Here is a 24997-nt window from a genome sequence, read left to right on the forward strand (position 1 = left end):
CACTAGTATGTCTGCAACTAGAAGAGTCTGAGGAAAGAGCAGAAAAAACAAATAGTAGATCTTGTTCTGATTCAAGGGATTAGATCTGATAGAGTGCCTGAAGAACTATGGATGGAGGTTCATGACATTGTACATGAGGCAGTGATCAAGACCATCCCCTAGAAAAAGAAATGCAAAAAGGCAAAGTGGTTCTCTGAGGGGGCCTTACAAATAGCTGAGAAAAGAAGACAAGCTAACAGCAAAGGAGAAAAGGAAAGATATACCCATTTGAATGCAGAGTTCCAAAGAATAACAAGGAGAAATAAGATAGCCTTCCTCAGTGATCAATGCAAAGAAATAAAGGAAAACAATAGAATGGGAAAGACTAGAGATCTCTTCAAGAAAATTAGAGCTACCAAGGGAACATATCATGCAAAGATGAGCTCAATAAAGGACAGAAACGGTATGGACCTAACAGAAGCAGAAGGTATTAAGAAGAGGTGGCGAGAACACACAGAAGAACTGTACAAAAAAGATCTTCATGACCCAGATAACCACAATGGTGTGATCACTCACCCAGAGCCAGACATCCTGGAATGTGAAGTCAAGTGGGCCTTAGGAAGCATCATTATGAACAAAGCTAGTGGAGGTGATGGAATTCCAGTTGAGCTATTTAGAATCCTAAAATATGATGCTGTGAAAGTGTTGCACTCAATATGTGAGCAAATTTGGAAAACTCAACAGTGGCCCCAGGACTGGAAAAGGTCAGTTTTCATTCCAGTCCCAAAGAATGTTCAAACTACCGTACAATTGCACTCATCTCACACACTAGCAAAGTAATGCTCAAAATTCTCCAAGCCAGGCTTCAACGATACATGAACCATGAACTTCCAGATGTTCAACTGGATTTAGAAAAGGCAGAGGAACCAGAAATCAAATTGCCAACATCTGTGGGATCATCAAAAAAGCAAGAGAGTTCCAGAAAGCATCTACTTTTGCTTTATTAATTCTTCCAAAGCCTTTGACTGTGTGGGTCAGAACAAACTGGAAAATTCTTCAAGAGATGGGAATACCAGATCACTGCCTCTTGAGAAATCTGTATACAGGTCAAGAAGGAATAGTTAGAGCTGGACATGGAACAACAGACTGGTTCCAAATCAGGAAAGGAGTATATCAAGGCTGTATGTTGTCATTATTTAACTTATATGCAGAGTAAACCATGAGAAATGCTGGGCTGGATGAAGGACAAGCTGGAATCAAGATTGCTGGGAGAAATATCAATAACCTGAGATATGCAGATGATACCGCCCTTATGGCAGAAAGCGAAGAAGAAGTGAAGAACCTCTTGATGAAAGTGAAAGAGGAGAGTGAAAAAGTTGGCTTAAAACTAAACATTCAGAAAACTAAGTTCATGGCATCCAGTCCCATCACTTCATGGCAATTGGGGAAACAATGGAAACAGTGAGAAGCTTTATTTTTTTGTACTCCAAAATCACTGCAGATTGTGACTGCAGCCATGAAATTAGAAGACGCTTGCTCCTTGGACGAAAAGTTATGACCAACCTAGACGGCATATTAAAAAGCAGAGACATTACTTTGCCAACAAAGGTCCATCTTGTCAAAGCTATGGTTTTCCCAATAGTCATGTATGGATGTCAGAGTTGGACTATAAAGAAAGCTGAATGCCGAAGAATTGATGCTTTTGAACTGTGTTGTTGGAGAAGACTCTTGAGAGTCCCTTGGACTACAAGGAGATCCAACCAGTGTATCCTAAAGGAGATCAGTCCTGAGTGTTCATTGGAAGGACTGATGGTGAAGCTGAAACTCCAATACTTTGGCCATCTGATGTGAGGAACTGACTCATTTGAAAAGACCCTGATGCTGGGAAAGATTGAAGCCGAGAGGAGAAGGGGTGACAGAGGATGAGATTGTTGGATGGCATCACTGATGCGCTGGACATGAGTTTGATTAGCTCCAGGAGTTGGTGATGGACAGGGATGCCTGGCATGCTGAAGTCCGTGGTTTTGCAAAGAGTTGGACACTACTGAGTGACTGAACTGAACTGAATCTACCTCTGTTATGGACAGCCATCATGCACAGGCTGGAGAAATTCTTTTGGCAGAATTAGGGTCATTTGAAAACTGTAAATCTTTTGCAAGTTAGAATCATAATCTGTTTACCCTGTAACCCCAGTCCTGGGCTTTCTGTGGATAACTGATTCCATGTGTGCAACTTGAAACAGGAGGGCAGGATAAGGGCCTGGAAACTGTTCAACTCTAGATTAGATGGTATTTCGGAGACCTTCTTTCAGGAAAATCTGTCAGTTACATGGCCAATCAAATTGCAAGACTGATACTTTCTAATTTTGCCTTCCACCAAATGACTATATGTAATTCATCTTGTGATTTGGCAATAAAGATTTCTTTTACTTTCCTGCTAGATAGATTGGCTTTATTCAGTTGCTAGATGAAAATAGGATTGTGTTGCAAAACATATAAATGATTTGGCAAATATGATTTTTTAATTTATTTTTTAATTGAAGGAAAATTGCTTTAGAATATTGTGTTGGTTCCTGCCATACAACAATGAGAATCAGACATAAGCAAATATGATTTTATATGCCAAAAAATATACATTAGCAGATTTTATGATAAGTGTCCTTGAAGGGAAATATGATGAATTTGCATCTGATTTAGATCTTCTTTAAACAGCTTGACAACAGCAGAAAAGGCAAAAGCAAGCCTTAGTCAGTTTTATTGTTCAGATGGTATTAATGGGTTCTTGAGAGACTTGTGATAGTGACATTGAGATCTTTTAGTAATTTCCTGTGTTTGAAGGGTATAAGTAGGAATTTACAGGGGATAGTCATGATCCATGGAGAAGGCAATGGCACCCGACTCCAGTACTCTTGCCTGGAAAATCCCATGGACGGAGGAGCCTGGTAGACTGCAGTCCATGGGGTCGCTAGGAGTCGGACACGACTGTATAACTTTCAAGTACACAACCTGAGCGACTTCACTTTCACTTTTCACTTTCATGCATTGTAGAAGGAAATGGCAAGCCACTCCAGTGTTCTTGCCTGGAGAATCCCAGGGACGGGGGAGCCTGGTGGGCTGCCGTCTGTGGGGTCACACAGAGTCGGACACCACTGTAGCGACTTAGCAGTCATGATCCATGTCTCCAAAGCATGTCAAAGAGAGGTTGTAGATCTTTTATTCTCTTGTCTGGCATGTATGTAATGGCAGATAGCGGCCACTGTAAGTTGTTGGGTAACTCATTTTGATTACATTCTTTAAGCAAAGAATTTGGTGACACATTAGATGTTTCTGCCTGTCTTGAGTCCTCCACCCTGTCTATTATGGTAGACTGTAAGCTCCATAATGAAACTATTTCTAACTGGTTCTCCTCTGTACCTTAGCCTGGTAGCACTCCCCCCAAAAATGTAGAGCAAATAAGTAGCAAAAAATGTACCTAGTGGTTGTCTTAGCTATCCATCCATCCATCCATCTATCCTCCCATCCATCTCTCAAAATTGCTGTTTTGTCTAGGTTTTTGCTGACACAAAGTCTCACCCTTTGTTTCCATTTACATTCCCCACAACTGAGGGATTGTCAAATATACATAGTAAAAATAAACATGGTCAATACACCTTGTAAAAGTGAACTTGAGGTGAAGCTAGAATTTACTAATGCACACTCACTGATACACTTAAGAACAGAAATGATACCACTTTGACCAGGTAGATATATGAGCCGTTTCAAAATATCTCAGCAAAACTTTCTGAAAGGGCCCATCTGAAGTGCCTAATCTACTTCTCCCTGACCCCCATCCTTACCTGCTATTCACATTTGCTTTTCTTAAATGTATTTGATTTGTGACAAGTTGGGAGCCACTTTCTCTTTTCTGAGGTGATCTTTGAAGAATGACGTGCTTAACTGCAGCCTGTTTAGATTGTTTATCTGTATTTAAAGCCCAAGGCAGGTATTGTGTTTTACCTTTAAGATAAAATCAATAAAGAGTTGAAAAGAAGCAGAGTAATCCTTGAACATTCCTAAACAATTGTCTTCCTTTACTTCCAAGAAAGAACACTGCTTAATCTTACTTATTTGAAACTGCTTTCTCAGGGTTCATTTAGCTGTGAGCTTACCTTTATTCAAACACGTAGAAGCTAAAAATGGTACAAAGAAAGTTTATTCTAAAACAGACACATTTGGAAGGCAGTGTCATTACTAAATGCTGTTGGTCTTGATAAGCTCTTTGATAAGCTGAGATCAGATATTATCACAGAGATAGATGCAGTTCATTGGTAAAGAGTGTAACCTGCTGCCTGTACTCTCTTGGTATCAGTGGGAGATTTGTTCCAGGACACCCCACTCATATACCAAAATCCATGAGTGTTCAAGGCCCCTGTGAAAAACAGGATAGTATTTGCATACAACCTCCACAATCCTCTCTTATACATTAAATCGTCTCTAGATTACTTATGGGCTTCCCAGGTGGCTCAGTGGTATAAGAATCTGCCTGCCAATACAGGAGACATGAATTAATTCCCTGGGTTGGGAAGATCCCCTGGAGGAGGAAATGACAACCCATTCCAATATTTTTGCCTGAAGAATCCCATGGACAGAGATGCCTGGCTACAGTCTACGGGGTCCGAAAGAGTCTGACACAACTGAGTCACTGAGCAGGCATGCACTAGATTACTTATAATCCCTAATACAATGTAAATGCTATGTAAATAGTTGTGGATGTGCAGCAAATTCATATTTTGCTCTTTGGAGTTTCTGGAATTTTTGAAAAATATTTTCAATCTGTGTTTGGTTGAATCCTCATATGAAGGTATAGAGGGTTTATTGTATAGGGGTACAACCAATACATAAATACGTAATTATTACTACTTTGGGAAAGGGCTAACTATGATGATGCTGCTGGAAGCTGGTGAGTTAGAGAAACTGAAATTTTTATGTAATATCCAAATCTCATTGTCAAACTTATCATACCCAGTTGATTTTCAGAGTTTTTGAAAAGAAAAAATCATGGAGTAATTTGAGCTTCCCTTCTCCCTTTATTGGGCTTCCTCCGTTCCTGAGGCAGAGACATTGACTGTCAATCAGATATTCAAGAATATGGGGAAAGGAGTGAGAAAAGGAAGCCTGGGTAATTCACCTGAGAAGTATTATTCATCATTCATGTGCCCTGTATAGCAGTGGGTGGTCAGGGAAAGAGGATCATTTGTAACATTCAGGTGATGGAGATGGTAGTGAGGAAAGATAGTAAAGCATTTTAGTTTTCAAAGGCAGTTGCTGCTGCTGCTAAGTCACGTCAGTAGTGTCCGACTCTGTGTGACCCCATAGTCGGCCCCCCACTAGCTCCTCTGTCCCTGGGATTCTCCAGGCAAGAACACTGGAGTGGGTTGCCATTTCCTTCTCCAATGCATGAAAGTGAAAAGTGAAAGTGAAGTCGCTCAGTCGTGTCTGACTCTTAGCGACCCCATGGATTATAGCCTACCAGGCTCCTCCATCCATGGCATTCTCCAGGCAAAAGTACTGGAGTGGGGTGCCATTTTAGAGAATTAAGGATTTCTGCGTAGCTGCAATGAAGTGTCTGGTGCCAGTCTTGACCTTCTGTCATGAAGAGCTATAAAATTAGATTAAATATATGAGGCAACTATTTCTAGGAGTTGACTATCAGACAACGCAGGACTTTGAAAGAAGTTAACTCTTGAAGGAGGCCTTGGTTTTCTGCCTGAGGGCCCATTCACTGCACCAGAAACTAAGTTTTATTTTTTACTTATCAATCAGTTAAAAAAAAAGAAAAGAATGAAGTCAATTTGGAAGAACTATAGTCTCCCATGCACTATAGCCTGAAATTAATTCCAGCTGGATTAAGGCAATACATGTATAAAATTAATCATTAGAAAGCTAGAAAGGAAACGAATGTTTATCCCAATGACAGTGAGAGAGGCAAAAAGAAAAGATCACAAAAGAAAAGCATCGTGGATTTGACTCCATTAAAAGTAAACTTCTGTTTGTCAAAAAATCAAAACCGAAACAGAGATACACATGTGCAGTAAATATGAGATATGAGTGCCTAAAGATCTTAAAAAACCAAGAGATCATACTGCTTGGTGACAATGCATGATTCCAGTAGTTAAATGGGAGGTCCAGCATCTAGCCTTTTCCTTCCTAAAGCCTTTGTTTTTAAACCTTTCCTGCCCAATGGAAGAACTCAATTGCCCAAGGTCTCTTCTTGCTTGCTATTTCATCACTCCTACTTCTGAGCCTCGGTGGGACCTGGCCTTACATTCCATTGCATGGCCTGCCTGGGGCCCTCTGTCTCTTACACACACTCCTTAGTGATGTTTCTGTGAGCTCTAAAAATTGGGGGTTTCCCACCAATATTGTTCTGTGGTATTTGTTATTAGGTATCTGTGTTTCCCACTCATTTTTTATTGGAGATGTGGTATTCATTTCTAGAAAGAAAATGTGACACATTTCCCTTTCTGACTTCCTATCTTCTCTGAAAAATTGGATGCTTGAAGTGTGTGTGTATGTGTGTTCAGAGTACAGGCTTGAAGGGAGTAATAAAGGAAATAATAGTGAGGAGGTCTGCCCCAGCATTACCTCATTTTCTGATCTGCGGGAAGCAGAAAAATTAGTGTGATGACCTGAGGGAGCTGACGACCAGGTGAGCCTATGTTCTGAGCCACGTTTTGGTAAATCACATTGAGCAAGATTTTACCTGTTTCTCCTGTGTTCATTTGCAGGGGTGTGCACTTAACTGCTAGGTCTGCTCCATTGTACAGACCCAAAGAAAATATACATAAGCATTCATTCATTTATTCATCCATAGGGCAAACCCACTATGTTCAAGATACTTCATTTTCATATAGTCAACTACTTAGAAGAAAAGGATCAATTTTTCATAAACTATGAGCCAGCTAAATTTAGCCAGGATGAAATGGACATCCTGAGTAACCATTTAAAAAATTGAGATAATACTTAAAATTCTCCCCACAAAGAATTCTCTAGGAACACATTGTTTCACTGGAGAAGTCCACCAAATGTTTTGAGAAGAATTAATATCAATTTTACATAATCTCGTAAAATAGAAAAGGTAGGAACACTTCCTAATAGACCACATAAAGATATTTCAGTCCAATATCTCTTGTGAACTTTAACACAGAAATACTCAAGAAAATATTAACAAATGAAATCCAACAATGCGTAAAAAGAATTATGTACCATGACCAAGTGGGATTTAACACTGGTATTCAAGGATGGTTGAGCACTTTAAAATGAATCACGGTAATCTACCATATCAATAAGCTGAAGAAAAAAAATGATATGATCATATCTATTAATTCAGAACAAGCATTTGACAAAATCCAACAATCACTTATAATAACAATTGTTGGCAATTTAGGAATAGAGGTGAATTACCTCAACTTGATAAAGAGAATCCAAGACTGGGAACACGGCAAGGATGTTCACTCTCATTACTTCTGTTCTATATGATTCTGGAAGTTCTGGCCACTGTAGTACAGCACGGGAAGGAGGAAACATTCGGATTGGAAAGAAATGCATAAAACTAGCTCTATTTTCACATGACAGAATTTCCTACCTAGAAAATCTCTAGGAATCTGCAACAAAAACAAAAACTCCCAGAACTAATAAGTGGGTTCAGCAATTAATCCACAAATTAATTGTATGTCCATATGCTAACAGTAAACATGCAGAAACCAAAAATTTAAACACAATACCATTTACAATAGTTCCAAAGAAAATGAAATATTATATACATACTTAACAAAATTCACTCAGGATTTGTTTTTGCTGAAAATTACAAAATGCTGGTAAAAGAAATCCAAGAACTTCCAATATATGTTGGAAGTCTCAACATAGTACAGATATAAGTTCTCCCCAAATTAATCCAAGGTTTAATGCAATTCCTAAAAAAATTCCTACCAGCTTATTCTAAAATTTATATGTGAAGATACAGGCCCTATAATAGCTAAAGCAATCATGTGAAAGTGAAAGTCATCTAGTTGTGTCTGACTCTTTGTGACCCCATAGACTATACAGTCCATGGAATTTTCCAGGCCAGAATACTGGAGTGGGTAGCCTTTTCCTTTTCTATGGGATCTTCCCAACCCAGGGATCAAACCCAGGTCTCCCGCATTGCAGGCAGATTCTTTACCAACTGAACCATAAGAGAAGCCCAAGAATACTGGAGTGGGTAGCCTGTCCCTTCCCCAGGGGATCTTCCCGACCCAGGAATCCAATGAGGGTCTCCTGCATTGCAGGCAGATTCTTTACCAACTGGGCTATATCATGGCATAGAATGATAAAGTAGGAGGAATCACTCTATCCAATATTAAAGCTACCTATATAGCCATAGTAATGAAGCCAACAAGATACTGGCAGAGGACAGAATGGAACACAATGGAGGATCCAGAAATAGATCGTCACACGTGCTCAAATGATTTTTGACAAAAGTTCAAAGGCAATTCAATGGAGGAAACCCAGGCTTTTAAAAAAGAAATGATGTTGGACCATTAGACATCCATTGGCAAAAAACAAACAAAAACATTGATTTAAATTTATACTTTATACAGAAACTAACTCAGATGGATTACAGACTTAAACGTACAGGGTAAAATTACAAAAAAAATTAGACATATATACATAAGAGATGTAAGTCTAGGTCTTGGGATCTCAATCTAGGCATAGAATTCATAGACTTCACACCAAAAGCATAAATCTATAAAAGGAACAATAGATAGATTGGACCTCAAAAAAAACTAAAACTTTTCTCTGTGAAAGCCATGTGAAGAGAATTGAAAGACAGTCTCTAAGCTGGAAGAAATATTTGCAAACCACATACTCCACAAAGGACTAGTATCTAGAATATGTAAAGAACCCCTAAAACTCAAAAATAAAAAGCAAGCAATTAATTAGAAAATGGGCATAAGATATGAATAGTCATTTCAATGAGGAAGATGTACAAATGGAAAATAAGCCCACTACAAGATATTCCACATCACTAGCCATCCCAGGGACAGAGGAGCCTGGTAGGAGGCTGTCTATGGGGTCGCACAGAGTCGGAAACGACTGAAGCGACTTAGCAGCAGCAGCAGCCATCCGAGAAACACAAATTAAAACTATAATGAGCTATCGCTTCACATCTGTCAGAAGAGCTAAAATAAAAAATAATGACAACACCAAATATTGGTGAGGATGCAGAGAAACTATTCACTCATACGTTGTTAGCAGGGATATAAAATGACACAGCCACTCTGGGAAACAATCTGGCAGTTTCTTACAAAGCTAAACATACAACTACCGTATGACCCAGCAATTGCACTCTTGAGCACTGATTTCAGAGAAATGAAAATTCATGTTCACATAAAAACTTGTTACATAATTGTTCATAACAGCTTCATTCATAATAGCTAAAATCTGGAAGTAACCCAGATGTTTCTAACAGATGAGTGGTTAAATAAACTGTGATACCCATGGAATTCTACTCAGCAATCAAAATGAATGAACTACTGATACAGTCAACAACTTGGGTGATTCTCCAGAGAGTTGTGTTGAGTGAAAAAAGCCATTCTCAATAAATTATGTATTTTATTTTTAGGGTTTCTTTGTTTTTCAATTTTTAAAAATTGAAGTATAGTTGATTTACAGTTTTTGTGTTTCTGATAGATAACAAGGTGTTTCAGATATATATATTTATGCATATACATATACATGTATATACATTCATACATATGTATATACATATACACATTCTTTTTCATTTATAGGTTATTACAAGATATTGAATATAGTTTCCTCTTCCATACAGTAGGGCCTTTTTGTTTATCTGTTTTTATATATAGTACTTTGTATCTGCCAATTCCAAATTCCTAATTTGTCCCTCCCTGCTTTCCCCTTTAGTAACTGTAAGTTTGTTTTCTATGTTGTGAGTCTGTTTCTGTTTTCTAAATAAGTCCATTTGAATCATATTTTAGATTCCACATGCAAGTGATGAAATTATATACCTTATGATTCCATTTAAGTGACATGTTTAAATTACAAAGTTTTAGAAATGGAGGACAGGCTAGGGATTGCCAGGGTTTAGGGATGGAGCTGAGGGAGGGGAAGTGAAAGGTGGGTGAGGTCATAAAAGCACAAGATGAAGGATCTTTGTGTGGTGTTAGATCTGATCAGTATCTTGACTGTGGTGGATTCACAGGTTATAAAATTGTTTTGAACTTGATACATATACAGACTCACACAATGAAATGAGTACAAGTAAAACTGGGATTTGGAGAATTCTAAATAAGATTGGTGTATTGTATTAATGTCAGTATCCTGGTAGTGCTATTATGCTATGGTGTTGAAGAGTATTACCACTGGAGGAAACTGGATAAAATATACACAGGATATGATTTATTTTTTACAATTGCATATGAATCTGTAATTATCTCAATCATTTTTCCATTAAAATTATGTCTATAAAACTCTTTAAAAATTATATGTACGAATACATATAATTTTGAGCACATACTATGTGTCAGGTACTGTTCTAATGACTTTATATCATTATTAATTCCATTTTGTCCCCAAGCAGCAATGTTATTCCCACTTTCCAGGAAACCAAGACACAGATTAAGCAACTAGTCCAAAGTCACAAACCTAGTCAGTGGCAGAATCTGGATTAGAACCCAAGAATTTTTGGTTCCAGCATCTACAACCCTAATGAGTTATTTTCTCTCTTTACCGAGAGATTAGTTTTAGTTGAGGTCATGAGGAAGGCCTTTGTGGAGAAAATGACACCTCGGGCTTCGTTAGAGGGCCAATTATGGTCTATGTATTGTATAAATTGTGCTGTAAGCAGCAGAAATTTAATACGTATTTGTTGACTTAATAAGTGACTTACCTTCTTTAAACCGCTAGTTGATTCTATCAGTTACTGATTATCTGTCAGGAGCCCAGGGTTTGCAAAATGAGAAAACACAAGACCCAGGCAGTCAGCTCATCTTGCCTTCTCGACTGCGGTCAGTGTTTCCAAAGGGGATCTATTGGCATTCTAGGCAGTTCTGTTCTATGCCGTGTGGAGATAACACACTGCGGAACTTTTAGCAACATTTAGAATGTCTTCCAGATATCAGTATTGCCCTCAATTACAGGGACATTGAAACATCACCCCCCCACCACTGCCGCCCACCACACACGCCATTTCCTAGTTCCCCCATAAGGATACTGGTGGAGAACCAATATACTTAAATCTCTGATTATCAAAGTTCAAAGAATTCATACAACAGAACTGCAGGATTCACATGAGGGACATTCCATTTTCCCCCTTGGCATGGCTCCACGCATGTGATAGAAATAGATCTTCCTTGCCTTCACAGTGGTTCTGTTTCAATCTGGTCTAAAGTGTTCATCTTGCTCTTTTGCCTTTTGCTCTGCTTGTTCTTTTTGATGGACATAAAGAAGTTTCCCCTTTCAGAGAAAAGCTGCTGAGCACACACCATATAGCACACCCCAAACCAAGCTCTTTCAATCTCAGTAGAAGAAAAACATCTGAAAGGGAAACATATTAATGGATTATTTTTGTAAACATGAAAAACATCTCTTGGAAGGGCAATTTTCTCTTGTTGACTGGCAGAAAAACAGCAGCGTTAATTATGTTGCCTTGTTAAATCTGAAAGAATGTGGTGAACGCTGGGAACTTTTCTAATTGCCTTTGTGGAAAGGCGTCTGAGGCACCAGAAGTCATCTCTGTCAGAGGAATGCTGAGACAGCTGTGTATCCCTTCAGTGGCACTGGTCTGAATGTGCTCGGGGAAATATTGGTGAGCTTGAGTCCATGGACTTTTGGGCAAAACTCACGGGTAAGTGAGGGTAGGAAAAGGCAGAATTTCTACTTCAGGTTCTGAACACTGACTGTTTCCTTTTCCCATGAAGAGAAGGAAAGGGGATATATTTGTACAGAGTGCCTGGGCTTCCCAGATGGTGCTAGTGGTAAAGAATCCACCTGCCAATACAGGAGACATAAGAGATATGGGTTCAATCCCTGGGTTGGGGAGATCCCCTGGGGGAGGGCATGGCAACCCACTCCAGTATTCTTGCCTGGAGAATTCCCATGGACAGAGGAGCCTGGAGGGCTACAGTCCATAGCATCTCAAAGAGTCAGACATGACTTGAGGTGACTTATGCATGCTGGAGAAGGCAATGGCACCCCACTCCAGTACTCTTGCCTGGAAAATACCATGGATGGAGGAGCCTGGTGGGCTGCAGTCCATGGGGTCGCTAAGAGTCGGACACGACTGAGCGACTTCACTTTGACTTTTCACTTTCATGCATTGGAGAAGGAAATGGCAACCCATTCCAGTGTTCTTGCCTGGAGAATCCCAGGGACGGGGGAGCCTGGTGGGCTGCCATCTGTGGGGTCGCACAGAGTCGGACACGACTGAAGCAACTTAGCAGCAGCAGCATGCATGCACACAGAGTTACCTTCATTCATTTGAGTGCTGATGTCTCCACACTTGTCTTCACCCATAGTGGCAGATAAGCTTTCCAGCCATCAAAATGAGAAGAACAAATCTTGCCCCCAGTAGTACAGTTCTTTCAAAAGAGCCCAGGCAAAGTGTGAGATTTAAATAGAAAAACAAAAACGAAATGATGATTTTTTGCATAAAAAAATGATACATTTCTTTCCCATAAATCTAGTTCCAGGGTAGAAGTTTGGGAGAGAAGAATACCCTGGAATGTAGAAGAATGCCACTCAATGCAAAAGCAGGAGTTCAGAGGCCCAGCTTTTGTACCCTGTTTGAATTTCAGATGAGATAAAACCAGCAGCTCTGCTAAGTTGCAGTACAAAGGCTTACATGACTTCTTGAGAAAAGCAATTTATTTTAGGTTATAGCACAGCAGCTATCATTTAAACTGCTAGCGATTGTAATTGAACCCAGAACCAACCAACTCTGTGAACACAGGGTGCAGTAATGTTACCCAGGCTTTTCTGAATAATGTGGATGCCAGGCCTTCAAGACAGATGGGCATGGTAGCCCCAACATCGAATCACTAGTATCTTGCCAGCCTTCCCACAACCAGCCTATTTAAAAATACATTCTGGGAAATGTACCTAGCTAGGTATTAAAATATGTACTTGGTATACATTTTGGGGATATTAATATGAAACAGCCAGGAGGCAGCAATCTTGAGAAAATTAGAGAAGATGCAATTGCACTAGGAAACTTTTTGTTCAGTTTTCATTTTTATTTAAGCTCATGATGGGACTTGTAGGGTGAGGGGAGAGGGGTTGTGTACAGGGACAATCCAGTATGGAGAGAAGGGTCCCTTTTGATACTGGAAAATCTTCGATTTGATAATGAAGAGGATGTGCTTACCCTCCAAACCTCAGAATGTCATCCTGTCATTAAGTCCGAATGAATGCTCAGTTGTTCTGTTGGACAAAAACATTGTGTCTCATCTCCGTGCACTGCCTTTGCTCCCTTCTTGTTGTAAATAAATCCAATTATACAAAACTCACTATTTCTCCAGAGTTGTCCAGACACTCAGAAGCAACAATTTCATCCAGGTTCAATTATTTATTTTTTTTTTAGTAGAAGAGCTTGACATAGTGCACTTGCTCCTTTTATGACTTTCTTTTTTGTTTTGCTTTTATGAAAGCAACAACCAGCACATAGTTTATGAATCAAATAATTCAGAAACACTTATAATGAAAATGCTACCCTTTCCCTTCTTATTGCCCTACCTAAATGCAAGTGAAAGTGATAGTCCCTCAGTCATGTCCGGCCCTATACAGCAATATAGACTGTAGCCAGACTCGTCTGTCCATGGAATTCTCCAGAGAAGAATACTGGAGTGGGTTGCCATTTCCTTCTCCAGGAGATCTTCCTGACCCAGGGACTGAATGCATGTCTCCTGCATTGGCGGCGGTTTCTTTACCACTAGCACCAACAGGGAAGCCACCTCATATTTGGACTTTCTATTCTGTTTCTCCCTCTTTCTCATTAGATCTCCATTTCTCTCATTTAGATGGGTTGTTTTCTAGATCTTCACTACTGTCTGTTAGCATCCAACACCACTACTGCTGATTCTGCTCTTATTCTGATCCTTCTGGGAGCAGTGGGGATATTTTTAGGAGGCTATTAGGAATTTCTCTTTAACCTCAGTTTTCTAACACTTTGCAATTCATTCTCCTTGACGTTGACTAGATTCCTGTATTTTGAAGATTCATGCCTCCCGTTAGCTCAGGGAAATTTTCTGTAATTTCTTGCCCTCCAGTTTTGTTTTTCTCCTTCTGAAACTTCTATTAGTCCACACCTAGATCTCATGGATCAATCATCTATATTATCTTATTTTTTTTTCCTCACATATTGTACATTTAATAAGTATTCTAGGAGATTTCTCTAAGTTTGTCATTAAGCTGTCTTGAATTTTTTGCTTAGGTAATCATGGGTCATCAGGTAAAGAATTTGCCTGCAATGCAAGAGACATAGGAGACATGGGTTTGATCCCTGAGTTGGAAAGATCCCCAGGAGGAGGAAAATGGTGACCTATTCCCGTATTCTTGCCTGAAAAATCCCATGGATTGAAGAGCCTGGTGGGCTACATTCCAAAGGGTAGCAGAGTTGGACATGACTGAGCGACTAAGCACAACCACATAATTCCTGAGGGATCCTTCTTTTTATCTGATTATTCCTTTTAAATATAACTTTGGTTTTATTTTAGTTACCAAATCTCCTCAAGTGATTCTTGAGGATATTAAAAAGATTTTCTTATTTATTGATTCTATTATTTTTTTTAATATATCAACTGATTTCATTACTTTTAAAAATATTTATTTTAAAATACTTATTTTATTATTTTTAAAAAATATTTATTTATTTATTTAGGCTGTGCTGGATCTTAGTTGTCACAGTGGGTTTTCCTTTGTGTCACGTGGGATCTTTCCTTGCAGCCAGCAAGGACTTTATTTAGTTTTTGGCACACAAGCTCTGGAGCACGCAGTCTCAGTAGCTGTAGCCCCGGGGCTTGGTTGCTCCACCTCACGTAGGTTCTTGGTTCACTGACCGGGTATGAATCCTACTTGGATTCTTAACCACTGGACCACCAGGCAAGTCCCTGATTTTCTTTTGTAAGTTTGTATCTTTTCCCCCTAAATTGTCATATTTCCATAGTGTCATGTTTTCTGCTATTTTGCTTGCTTCTTTTATTTTCTATTCTGGCCTTTCTTGGCATTTTAAGATTTCTGGGATCTGTAGTTATATGTAAAAGAATAAGGCAATATAAGGGCTGTTTGCAAACCCTCAGAAGGTGGATGGATCTTGTAAATGGCATGCTTAAAGGGTCAAAGTTTAGAGTGTGTGCATGGGGATGGGGTGGGGAGGAGCTTGACTTGCCAGAGTGAGGTTTTAACACCCATGATAATGGTCTAACTTCTGCCCAGACAAATGTTTACTGCCTTAAACCTAGTGGTGGCTTTAGGTTAACCCACCTAGAGAGCCAGGAGGCTGGGAATTCTATGTTATGTATACTGAATCGTTGCCTGGAAAATCCCATGGCCGGAGGAGCCTGGTGGGCTGCAGTCCATGGGGTTGCTAAGAGTCGGACAGGACTTCACTTTCACTTTTCACTTTCATGCATTGGAGAAGGAAATGGCAACCCACTCCAGTGTTCTTGCCTGGAGAATCCCAGGGACGGGGGAGCCTGGTGGGCTGCCGTCTATGGGGTCGCACAGAGCCGGACACGACTGAAGTGACTTAGCAGTAGCAGTAGCATGCTGACTTGTAATTTGTAACCCTCTTTTCAGCTTTTCCACTCTCTGGTTTACTCACTATTTCTGAGAATTGAGTTTTCTGGGGTAGTGTTAGGTAGTATGCTCTCTCCTTTGCTGAAACCCCCTTTTAGGTTGTGGTTTCCTTTGCTGTGGCTTCTAAGTCAACAGACTTTTATTGAAATCACTCACCTGCTAACGGCTTCTTCCCATTCTCTCTGTGGTTATGGGTTAACACTTCTGTGCTCCTTTTGTATCATTTAGAAATAACTTTGGGTGAGAAAGGAGGTAAAATGGATTTTCTTCGTCCACCAGTGTGAACCAGAGCACATTCTTTTATAAAAGAGTGATTTTTCATAAGCCACATCCTCCAGCTTTTCATTTTCTTTTCAACAGTTTGTTAATCTGACGCTTGATCAGCAGTCACAGAAAGTTGCATAAACATATCACTTACTAAATGGAGCCCATAGAACATATACTTATGGGGAAAAAAAAGTGTTCTGCTATTTTCTCTATGTCTCTTAACTGATATAACAAGGAGTTTTGTTTTGTTAGGCTTTAGTGAATTCAGAAAGGCTATTAACTTGCTTAAAAGTTGTATTTTATTTTATTTACTAAAGAAAACATAATCGGATATCTTCAATAAAAATGTTTCCCTTCTTACTCAGTAGATAAATGGCCAAAGACCTCAAGAGTAGATGTTCCAAATGCGAAACACAATTTGTAAAAAATATATGATGCTGTTCAATGACAGATTCTAATTAAAATAGGGTAAGATTAACAGAGATTTTAAAATATGATATTATTGGGAAAGCACGATAAGATGAATACTTTTATATACCTTTGGTACAAACAAGAAAATTTGGTACCAACTTTCAGGTACTTTAAAATGTTTATAATACTTAACCTACTGATTCCCCACTTTAGGAATTAAAATTAAGAAAACAATCAAAGGTTAAGATGGAGGTTTATTTTTCAAAATGCTCATTATAACATTATGTATAATAGCAAAACTCTAAATGATGCAACATACAGAAAAAAATGTAAAATTTGCCATATCTATACCATGGAATACAGTCCATACATTAAAAGGATGTTTACAAATAGCTGTTACTCAACTATTTAAATGCTTAGATGTAATTTAGGTGAAAAGGAAACCTAGAAATGACATATATATTAAGGTATCAACCATAAAAAAGAAAAGAAAAAACCAAGAAGGAACTATGCTGAAATTTTAACTGTGGTTGTCTTTTGTTGGTAGAATAGTGTGATATATTTTCTTTCTCTACTCATTAATGTTTTGTTGTATTTTCCAGGTGTTTTATACTGAATATGCTTGGGTTTGAGAGGAGAAAAAGGGAAAACACTTTAAATCATGCATGTCTGAAAGTAAACCTTTTAAAAATGTCACCAAATGACCCATATGGCTTTTCCATGTGAACTCTTTACCTTTTTCTATCGCAGAATCAAGAGTGGATTGTATAAAGCAGTGTATGGAGTGTTTTCCGTTATTGAAACTATCTCTCAGATATATCTGGAAAAGCTAGCTGGTATATTATGTTAGGTTTGCTGCTTTTCTCTCTGTTTCTCTATCTCACAAAGTCTGATTTATGTCAACATTAGCTACAGAAATATTCAGCTTCTCTAGAAAGGGGAAACACAGTTGTATCTTTGGCTGGAATTAGAGATGAAGTGATAAACAGGAGACTGTGAGGCCGACCCTCAGTGTTAGTCCTGACTGACTCACTTGGTGACTGTTCTGAGTTTTCTCTTGTGAAAAATGAGAGCATTGCATTGAATGGTCTCAAAGGTCCTTATAATTCTTTTGCTATGAGTTTGCAGATATCTTACCCTGGCATAGAGCAGGTGAAACTAAAATACAGAAATGACTCAGTGAGAAGCATGCGTTCTACTGGTATGTTACTTTGCTATTTTCTGTGCTTTAAAAAAGCACTTTGGCTTTGTGAAGTAATAGATTTACATGTCCATTTGTAAAAACAGAGACACTAATAAGCCTGGTGTAAAAGGCACAATTGCCGAGATTTCTAGCTGTATTTTGGATCTTGGAGGGACATCCTTTGCTCTCAGAAGCATAGTACGGACTGGGGTATTTTTACCTACAGAATACAAAGGTAAGGTGGACAGATGATTTGTTTTGGTGCATTTGTTTCCCCTCCTCAATAATATGCAGTCAGTGGAATTTTGTGTAAAAACAGAAATCTTTTTTGGGAATGGTGCTAGTGCTTTGTTCAGGGACAGCCTCGTGGGCCATGTGGGCTTTTGCCTTTTCTGTATATTGCTACTCTTCCTCTTGTCCTCCTTATTAATAAAAAAAAATCCAAAATAGAAACTGTTATAGTAGTTTTTTTTCAGATTACAAAAGGAATACCTGCCATTTTTGTAAAATTAAAACTCAAAAACCCAACACCACAGGAGAAGTTTTTTGAAAAATAAATATGATTTAGCATTCCACCACACAGTAATGACCTTAACTAATATGTGACGGTATTTTCTCTCAGACTGTCTTTTCACTTGTGCACACATACACAACATTCAAAATCAATATATCCAGTACCACTCTTTTGTAATGTTATCTTACAGTGTGCCATGTCCATAGAATTTTACATCATCATCTGCATTTCCAGCATAGTATTGCCCTGTAGGGTGAAATGCTTAAATTTACGTACATCATTAAATTGCTTAAATTTACTTAAATTATTCCCCTTGATGCATTTTTAGTCTGCTTCCAACTTCTTAGAAGCAACACTGCAATGAGGAACCTTGTATGTATATGTGTGCAACCTGGTTCAATTGTTTCTCAAGCAGAATTTCATGGAGATGGAATTTCGGTGTCAGAATGTAGATACATGTATGTGTGATATCATGGGTGGGCACGGAGGATATATGAATGGGCACCCACGGTGCTGAACCATCCTCCTTGAAGGCTGTTCCTACTGATGCTTCTGCCTCCATCACCGCAGCTTTATTCCACTGCCCTCTGCTCTCCACACAGTGTTCCCTCAGATGTTTTCAGTAGAAGAGAAGGCCAGCAAACCCCTCTGGGAGGGGACTCTCTGGGTTTCATGCAAGTGTGACCTCAGTCAGGCAGGCCTGGGTCTGTTATGCTGTTAGCAGGAGTGCAAGCTCTGCCCTTACTTAGTATTTCATCTTCCTCTTTAGCCCTAGGGAAATTTTTGCTGAACTGGAAAAACAGTAGGAGTGTTTTGCCTTTACTCCTTCACCAAATAGCAGGTGTCCAGGTTCTGACTGCCTGTTACACGTAAGTGCCCCCACTCCTGTTTTTCCTGCATGTGGTTGGTGTTTTGAACATATTCAATGCTCTGTGTTATCTTTACTTGAGACTCCTACCCTCCCCCAATCACTATATTCGTTACCCTCAGCCTTTCAACCTGAGGCTGTAGACCAGGGTGAAAAAAATACCAACACACAATTGCTCTTAAGCTCAGAAAATTGATTTTCTTGATTTTAAGTGGGTATCATGAGTTGTTAACCCTGTTAGAAAAATACAAGTTGGATTTATGATTCCCTTACACAGGTAATTGGGCTCTAATTTTAAATTCTGAGACAATTGATTTACACTATATTGCATTATAACATAGCGAAAGTGCAACTGAATTCAGGTGATGTATGAATTTGAGCCTCCAATTATTCTATAAATTATTTTTAGTTCTTTAACAAATGATGCCTAGGTTGACATCAACCTGTCATTGTTTGCTCTGTCTCCCCCTACTCTGTAATTTTCTCCTCTTTCTTCTCATTTCAGTTTTTTTTTTCTTTCTAACCTTGCAAGGCTCAGGAATGATGTACTTCAGAAACCCAAAACCTGCATACTAAGACATTAAAAGACAAATCTGTGCCTCATCCCTACTAACAAACTCTTATTAACATTTCATTTCAACCCACAACTTATTTCTAGTGGGTCACTAATTTTTTTAAGTCTTTATTGAATTTGTTACAATATTACTTGTGTTTTATGTTTTGGTCTTTTGGCCATGAGGCATGTAGGATCTTAGCTCCCCAACTGGGGATTGAACCCACACCCCTGTGCATTGAAAGGGTGGAGTCCTAACCACTGGACTGCCAGGGAAGTCCCTCTGATATGTCACTGTTGGTGCTTGTGATATTTGCTACAAGCCACCATTATATAAGTTACTTTCTTGGTGTAAGACACTTTCTCCAGGAGATTTCTTTTGGAATATCAATACTTGGCCTTTCCACGAGATCCTACTGTTGCTGCTTTTATTTATTTATTTTTTTTAAATTCTGCTCTTTTTTTTTTTTTAATTTTATTTTTAAACTTTACATAATTGTATTAGTTTTGGATAGGCTAGCTTTATCCTTTTCTTTCCCCCCACTTTGTGATAATTTCCCCATTGTATTCATTTTTAGCTGGTTGCATTTTATATATTTCTGCAAACATATCAAGTTGTTTATAGAAAAAGGGTTGAGAATAAATAAATAACACATGCTGCTGGAGTCAATTTCTGGAAGACTTGAGTTATCCAGGAATCAGAGGTAGTTAATTGGAATCTCTATCTCAAACTTTGCCTTCCTTTGGCAAGTCCTTGTTATTTTGAATAGGGGACTAATTTAAATGATGCTTTGAGCATATGTCAGAGAGATTAAGAAGCAGAAGGAAAGGGCAAAGGAAAAAGCATGGTCATGGAAAGAACCCTTGACTGGGGTGAGAGAATCATTCCTTCTAGGAGGCTGTAGACAGATCACTTCCAGTTTCTCTCACTTCCCTCTGCAAAATGATTTCCTCAGTGTTGAGGCCCTTCCTAATTTAAGGAGTCTATATTTAAAGTTTCTAACTTTGGAGAAAATTCTAGCCCCTGATTCATTATTACTCTTTGTGTTGCTTTTAATTCTCATCCTTCCAAAAAACAAATTAAATTACCTGCTGCAGAGTATCAATATTAAAACACTCAGCTCAATTGGATGGTGACCCTGAAAGAAATATTTTTTGCCTTGTTCTGCAGAAAGTAAAGATACTGGACTCTTTCACATGCCTTTCCACGGGTATAGGGGGGGTTTGTTTTCCTGAGTGTTCATGGTTAAAGGGATATTTCTATGGAGGACCACGTAGGGTTATGAAAGAAAGATATGAGGTGGCAGAGGAAAATTGCTGGGAACATCAGTGTTGCGTTAAAATGAAGAGCTCCTGCTGCACCCAGGACCACTTCGTGAGCACGTGCAATTCTGAGCTATTTAAAACATAAACTAGAGCATCATAATTTCTGCATGATAACATTGCAGTTTTTGCTACTTGTGCTTTGGGTTACTTAGAAAGAATATTTTCCTTTTTGGTAAATTGTTTGGAGTAATACAGGGCAGAAAGTGTTCTGATTTAAATCAAGGCCAAGTGAAGCGAGTGAAACAGTTATCTTATGTGTTTCCCCCCCATCTTTACCCTCTAGCTTTCATTACTCTGAGTAATTAAGTAATTTCGCCCCTCCTCCTTCTCAGACCATTGGTGAGATGATTCTCAAATCATTTTTCCTTTCAAAAATCTGAATATTTTTTGTGATTTCACATTTGCTGACTCCCTCTAGGTTAAAGAAATTTCCTCTCCTAAAACATAATCAAATTCTACTTTTTATAAGATCCTCTTAGAGAATCTTTTAAAATGTACTTTTTGGCTCATTAATTTGGTTGTTGTAGATCTTTGAGTATATATAGAAGGAAAAACTCTTAAAAGGGATTGAGTCTGGAAGTACCTTATATTTTATTGTGAATAGATCTAAAATTTATTTTTCAGCCCAAGATAAAGGATGATGGTTAGACATCTGACTTAACTGTGCATTGTAGAATTATTATTTTTAAACTCAGGCAGTTTACAGAATGCTTTCAGATGGACATGGACAAACTAGATTTAATATCACATTTTCACTTTGTGATTTATATATATGTATATGGAGAAGACTCTTGAGAGTCACTTGGACTGCAAGGAGATCCAACCAGTCCATTCTGAAGAAGATCAGCCCTGGGATTTCTTTGGAAGGAATGATGCTAAAGCTGAAACTCCAGTCCTTTGGACACCTCATGCGAAGAGTTGACTCATTGGAAAAGACTCTGATGCTGGGAGGGATTGGGGGCAGGAGGAGAAGAGAATGACAGAGGATGAGATGGCTGGATGGCATCACTGACTCGATGGACGTGAGTCTCAGTGAACTCCAGGAGTTGGTGATGGAAAGGGAGGCCTGGCGTGCTGCGATTCATGGGGTTGCAAAGAGTCGGACACGACTGAGCAACTGATCTGATATATAATTTTTACATTGTTTTCCCACATTATTTCTCATCTTAGGATATAAGAACTAGGACTTCGCTAGATTTTTCTGGTAATTGCATATTCTGTTAGCTGCAAATACTGTTAAGTAGCTTTTTAGAATATAACTCTGAGCTGATTGTTTAAAAAATATTTAAAAATCATTCTATTAAAAATTTGATCCAAATTTGGTAAAGCTCTTTCTGACCATCTGGGCTTTTGTAAAGGTTGAAAAATGTAAAGAAAGTAAAGTCACTCAGTCATGTACGACTTTGCGACCCTATGGACTGTAGCCTACTGGGGGTCCTCCACCCATGGGATTTTCCAGGCAAGAGTACTGGAATGGGTTGCCATTTCCTCCTCCAGAGGATCTTCCCAACCCAGGGATCAAACCCGGGTCTCCCTCATTGCCAGCAGACACTTTACCATCTGAGCCACTAGGGAAGCCCTGGGCACTCACTATCAGGGATGTCACCTACAGCTAGTAATTTGAGAGTAATTTAATGTATAAGGAATATTTTGCAAAGTTAGTTTAAGTCTGCATATTTCAAATAGATTTTATTTTTTCTAATCTGAGAATGTATGAAATGGAAAATTCTCAAGATATGCTTTTGGTTATAAAATCTTTTATAATGATGGTGATCACCCAAACCAGCAGTGATCAGTGAGAGCTGATGATTACTATTGAATTAGGGAGTGCTAGGGCTCTTATTGGAGAAGGCAATGGCACCCCACTCCAGTACTCTTGCCTGGAAAATCCCATGGATGGAGGAGCCTGGTGGGCTACAGTCCATGGGGTCTCTAAGAGTCAGACACGACTGAACGACTTCACTTTCACTTTTCACTTTCATGCATTGGAGAAGGAAATGGCAACCCACTCCAGTATTCTTGCCTGGAGAATCCCAGGGATGGTGGAGCCTGTTGGGCTGCCGGTCTATAGGGTCGCACGGAGTTGGACACGACTGAAGCGACTTAGCAGCAGCAGCAGCAGGGCTCTTATATCACCCTTAACTAGTTGAAATTGTTACTATGTATATGATATAGAATATCATATACACACATGTATGTATGGGCAGGTAGGGAACTGGCTGTTAGAATGGGTCTCTTCTTGTCTCAGTTTCCACGGAGGCACCTGTGAACTAGCTATTGAAAGACCAACCATTCCATATGTAGACTGTCATGAGCCTGCCCCATGGCTTTTGAATATATGAGTCAAGAGGAGATTAGAGACAAAGTTTCTTTGGCGAGACCTGTGGTCATGCAATGAGTTGTCACCACCTTTTGGGAGAAATAGTAGTGAGTACTGTCCTGGAACATCAAGGTCAGAGGAGGTCATCAAGAGGACTGATCAGAGAGCTCCGAATTGTACTTCTTGCATTTGGAGGACCCAGAGGCCCAATGTCTGAATCAAGCGGGAGGAATTTAGATTGGTCCACACACTGGGGTCTGACTCACCCTAGGAAATCCAAAAGACAAGGCAAAGACATGTTGGCCAATTGTGTGGGAACTAGCCTGCTTTCCCAGTTTTTGTTTAGGGCATGAGATATGTGTTTCCTAGGGACCAGATATGTACTCTGCAGAGGAGAGAGCCAAGGAGGAGCCAAGGAGGAATCACTGTGAGTCTAGTTCATTATGGTAACGGAAGGATAGGATACTAATAGGTATCCTGACAGGTATACTGATAGGTTAGGTCCAAGGCAGATTCCTCCACAGGAAGAGGGTCACAAACAACAACCTAGAGCCTCTGGGAAACCTTTGTAGAGTCCATGGAAAGTCCCTCAGGAGAGTTCAGCATGAGCTCTCATTATCTGCCAGATATAGACGTGACTCCTGGATACATACCCAGGCAGGAGAGACCCAGAGAGAGCAGAGCCAGCTTGTAACAGAAGCTGCACAAGGAAGAGCTCTCCTGTCCTCTAGTTCCTTCAGCCTTGGGAGAATCCGAGTAATAGACAGTAAAGTGAGGGAACAGCAAGCGGGATGTGGGGAGAAGGAGAAAATCACCATGGTCATCACCCCACTGCAGGTTTTCAGTGTGAAGCAGAGCCAGGCTGGGAAGGGGAGAGACAGGGGCAGGGATAGCAGTTTGACTAGTACAGGGTTTTGAAGCTTCTATTTTCTGTATTCACACTGTATTTGTAACCCAAAGTTGTTCTAGAACTGGACATTACTTGGGAAAGGTAGTGGGAAACTATGGTCGTGTATGTATATATTTTTTCTTTTTTTAAAAAAGCCTGACTGCAAGGTTATATGTGCATAGCATATACATGGAAAGAAGAATACAAGTAGCCTGGTTTCATCAAAACACCTTTTTGCATTTGTGATCCTAGATCTAGGATTTACTTGGTATAGTCAGGAGGTTTTGCCAAGTGTTTGCCACTTTATCATTCATTTAACAAATAAATCATATCTTCTGGTGTATTTTATATTGGATAACTTAGAAACAATGTGTAAACTTCCAAATCTTTCTTTGTGTGAAAATTGTCCAAATACAAGGAGAACTTGGGGTTAGTTTTAAATGTTTTAAAATCACTATTATGCAACATCCATCTGTCCACATGTGTAAATAAACATTGGAGTCAAGTTCATCAAGGTTTAAGTTACTGCTCCATGATTTATTAGATGATTAACCTTGGGAAATCTTGGTATTTCAAGTCCAGTTTCTTAATTTATAATTTTTACCAAATTTTGCTGCAGAGATTGCCAGAACTTATTCAAATGCAGTGTCAGAACTTGGAGAGGCTGGGTAGCATTCTAGGTTCATCACCCCCTGGTAAGCTAAGAGCAGCTCTTTTTCATTCTGCCCGATACTGAGCTCTACTTAACATTTCATTTATAGTAAAGGTTTCATGTCTGAAGATGAATTTTGAGCACTGTCTTCCTGCTTCTTGTATTGTCAAGAATAAAATGAGATAGATCAGGAAGAGGAGGC

General features: G+C 39.2%; 1 protein-coding gene across 10 annotated transcripts in view; it reads left to right on the plus strand.

Annotated features, from left to right (window-relative positions):
• Positions 1-24997, plus strand: part of FHIT (fragile histidine triad diadenosine triphosphatase) — a 1535374-nt gene that overhangs the window by 567563 nt on the left and 942814 nt on the right. The window contains exon 1 of one of the 10 annotated variants that reach the window (XM_044933644.2): positions 18975-19056. The exons of the other annotated variants lie outside the window; for them this stretch is intronic. The gene's annotated coding sequence lies outside the window, so the exon portion shown is untranslated. Of the gene's footprint in view, positions 1-18974; positions 19057-24997 lie in introns of those variants that run through there. 10 annotated transcript variants of the gene reach the window in all.

The sequence above is a fragment of the Bubalus bubalis genome, chromosome 21 (assembly GCF_019923935.1).
Source record: "Bubalus bubalis isolate 160015118507 breed Murrah chromosome 21, NDDB_SH_1, whole genome shotgun sequence".
Taxonomy (NCBI): domain Eukaryota; kingdom Metazoa; phylum Chordata; class Mammalia; order Artiodactyla; family Bovidae; genus Bubalus; species Bubalus bubalis.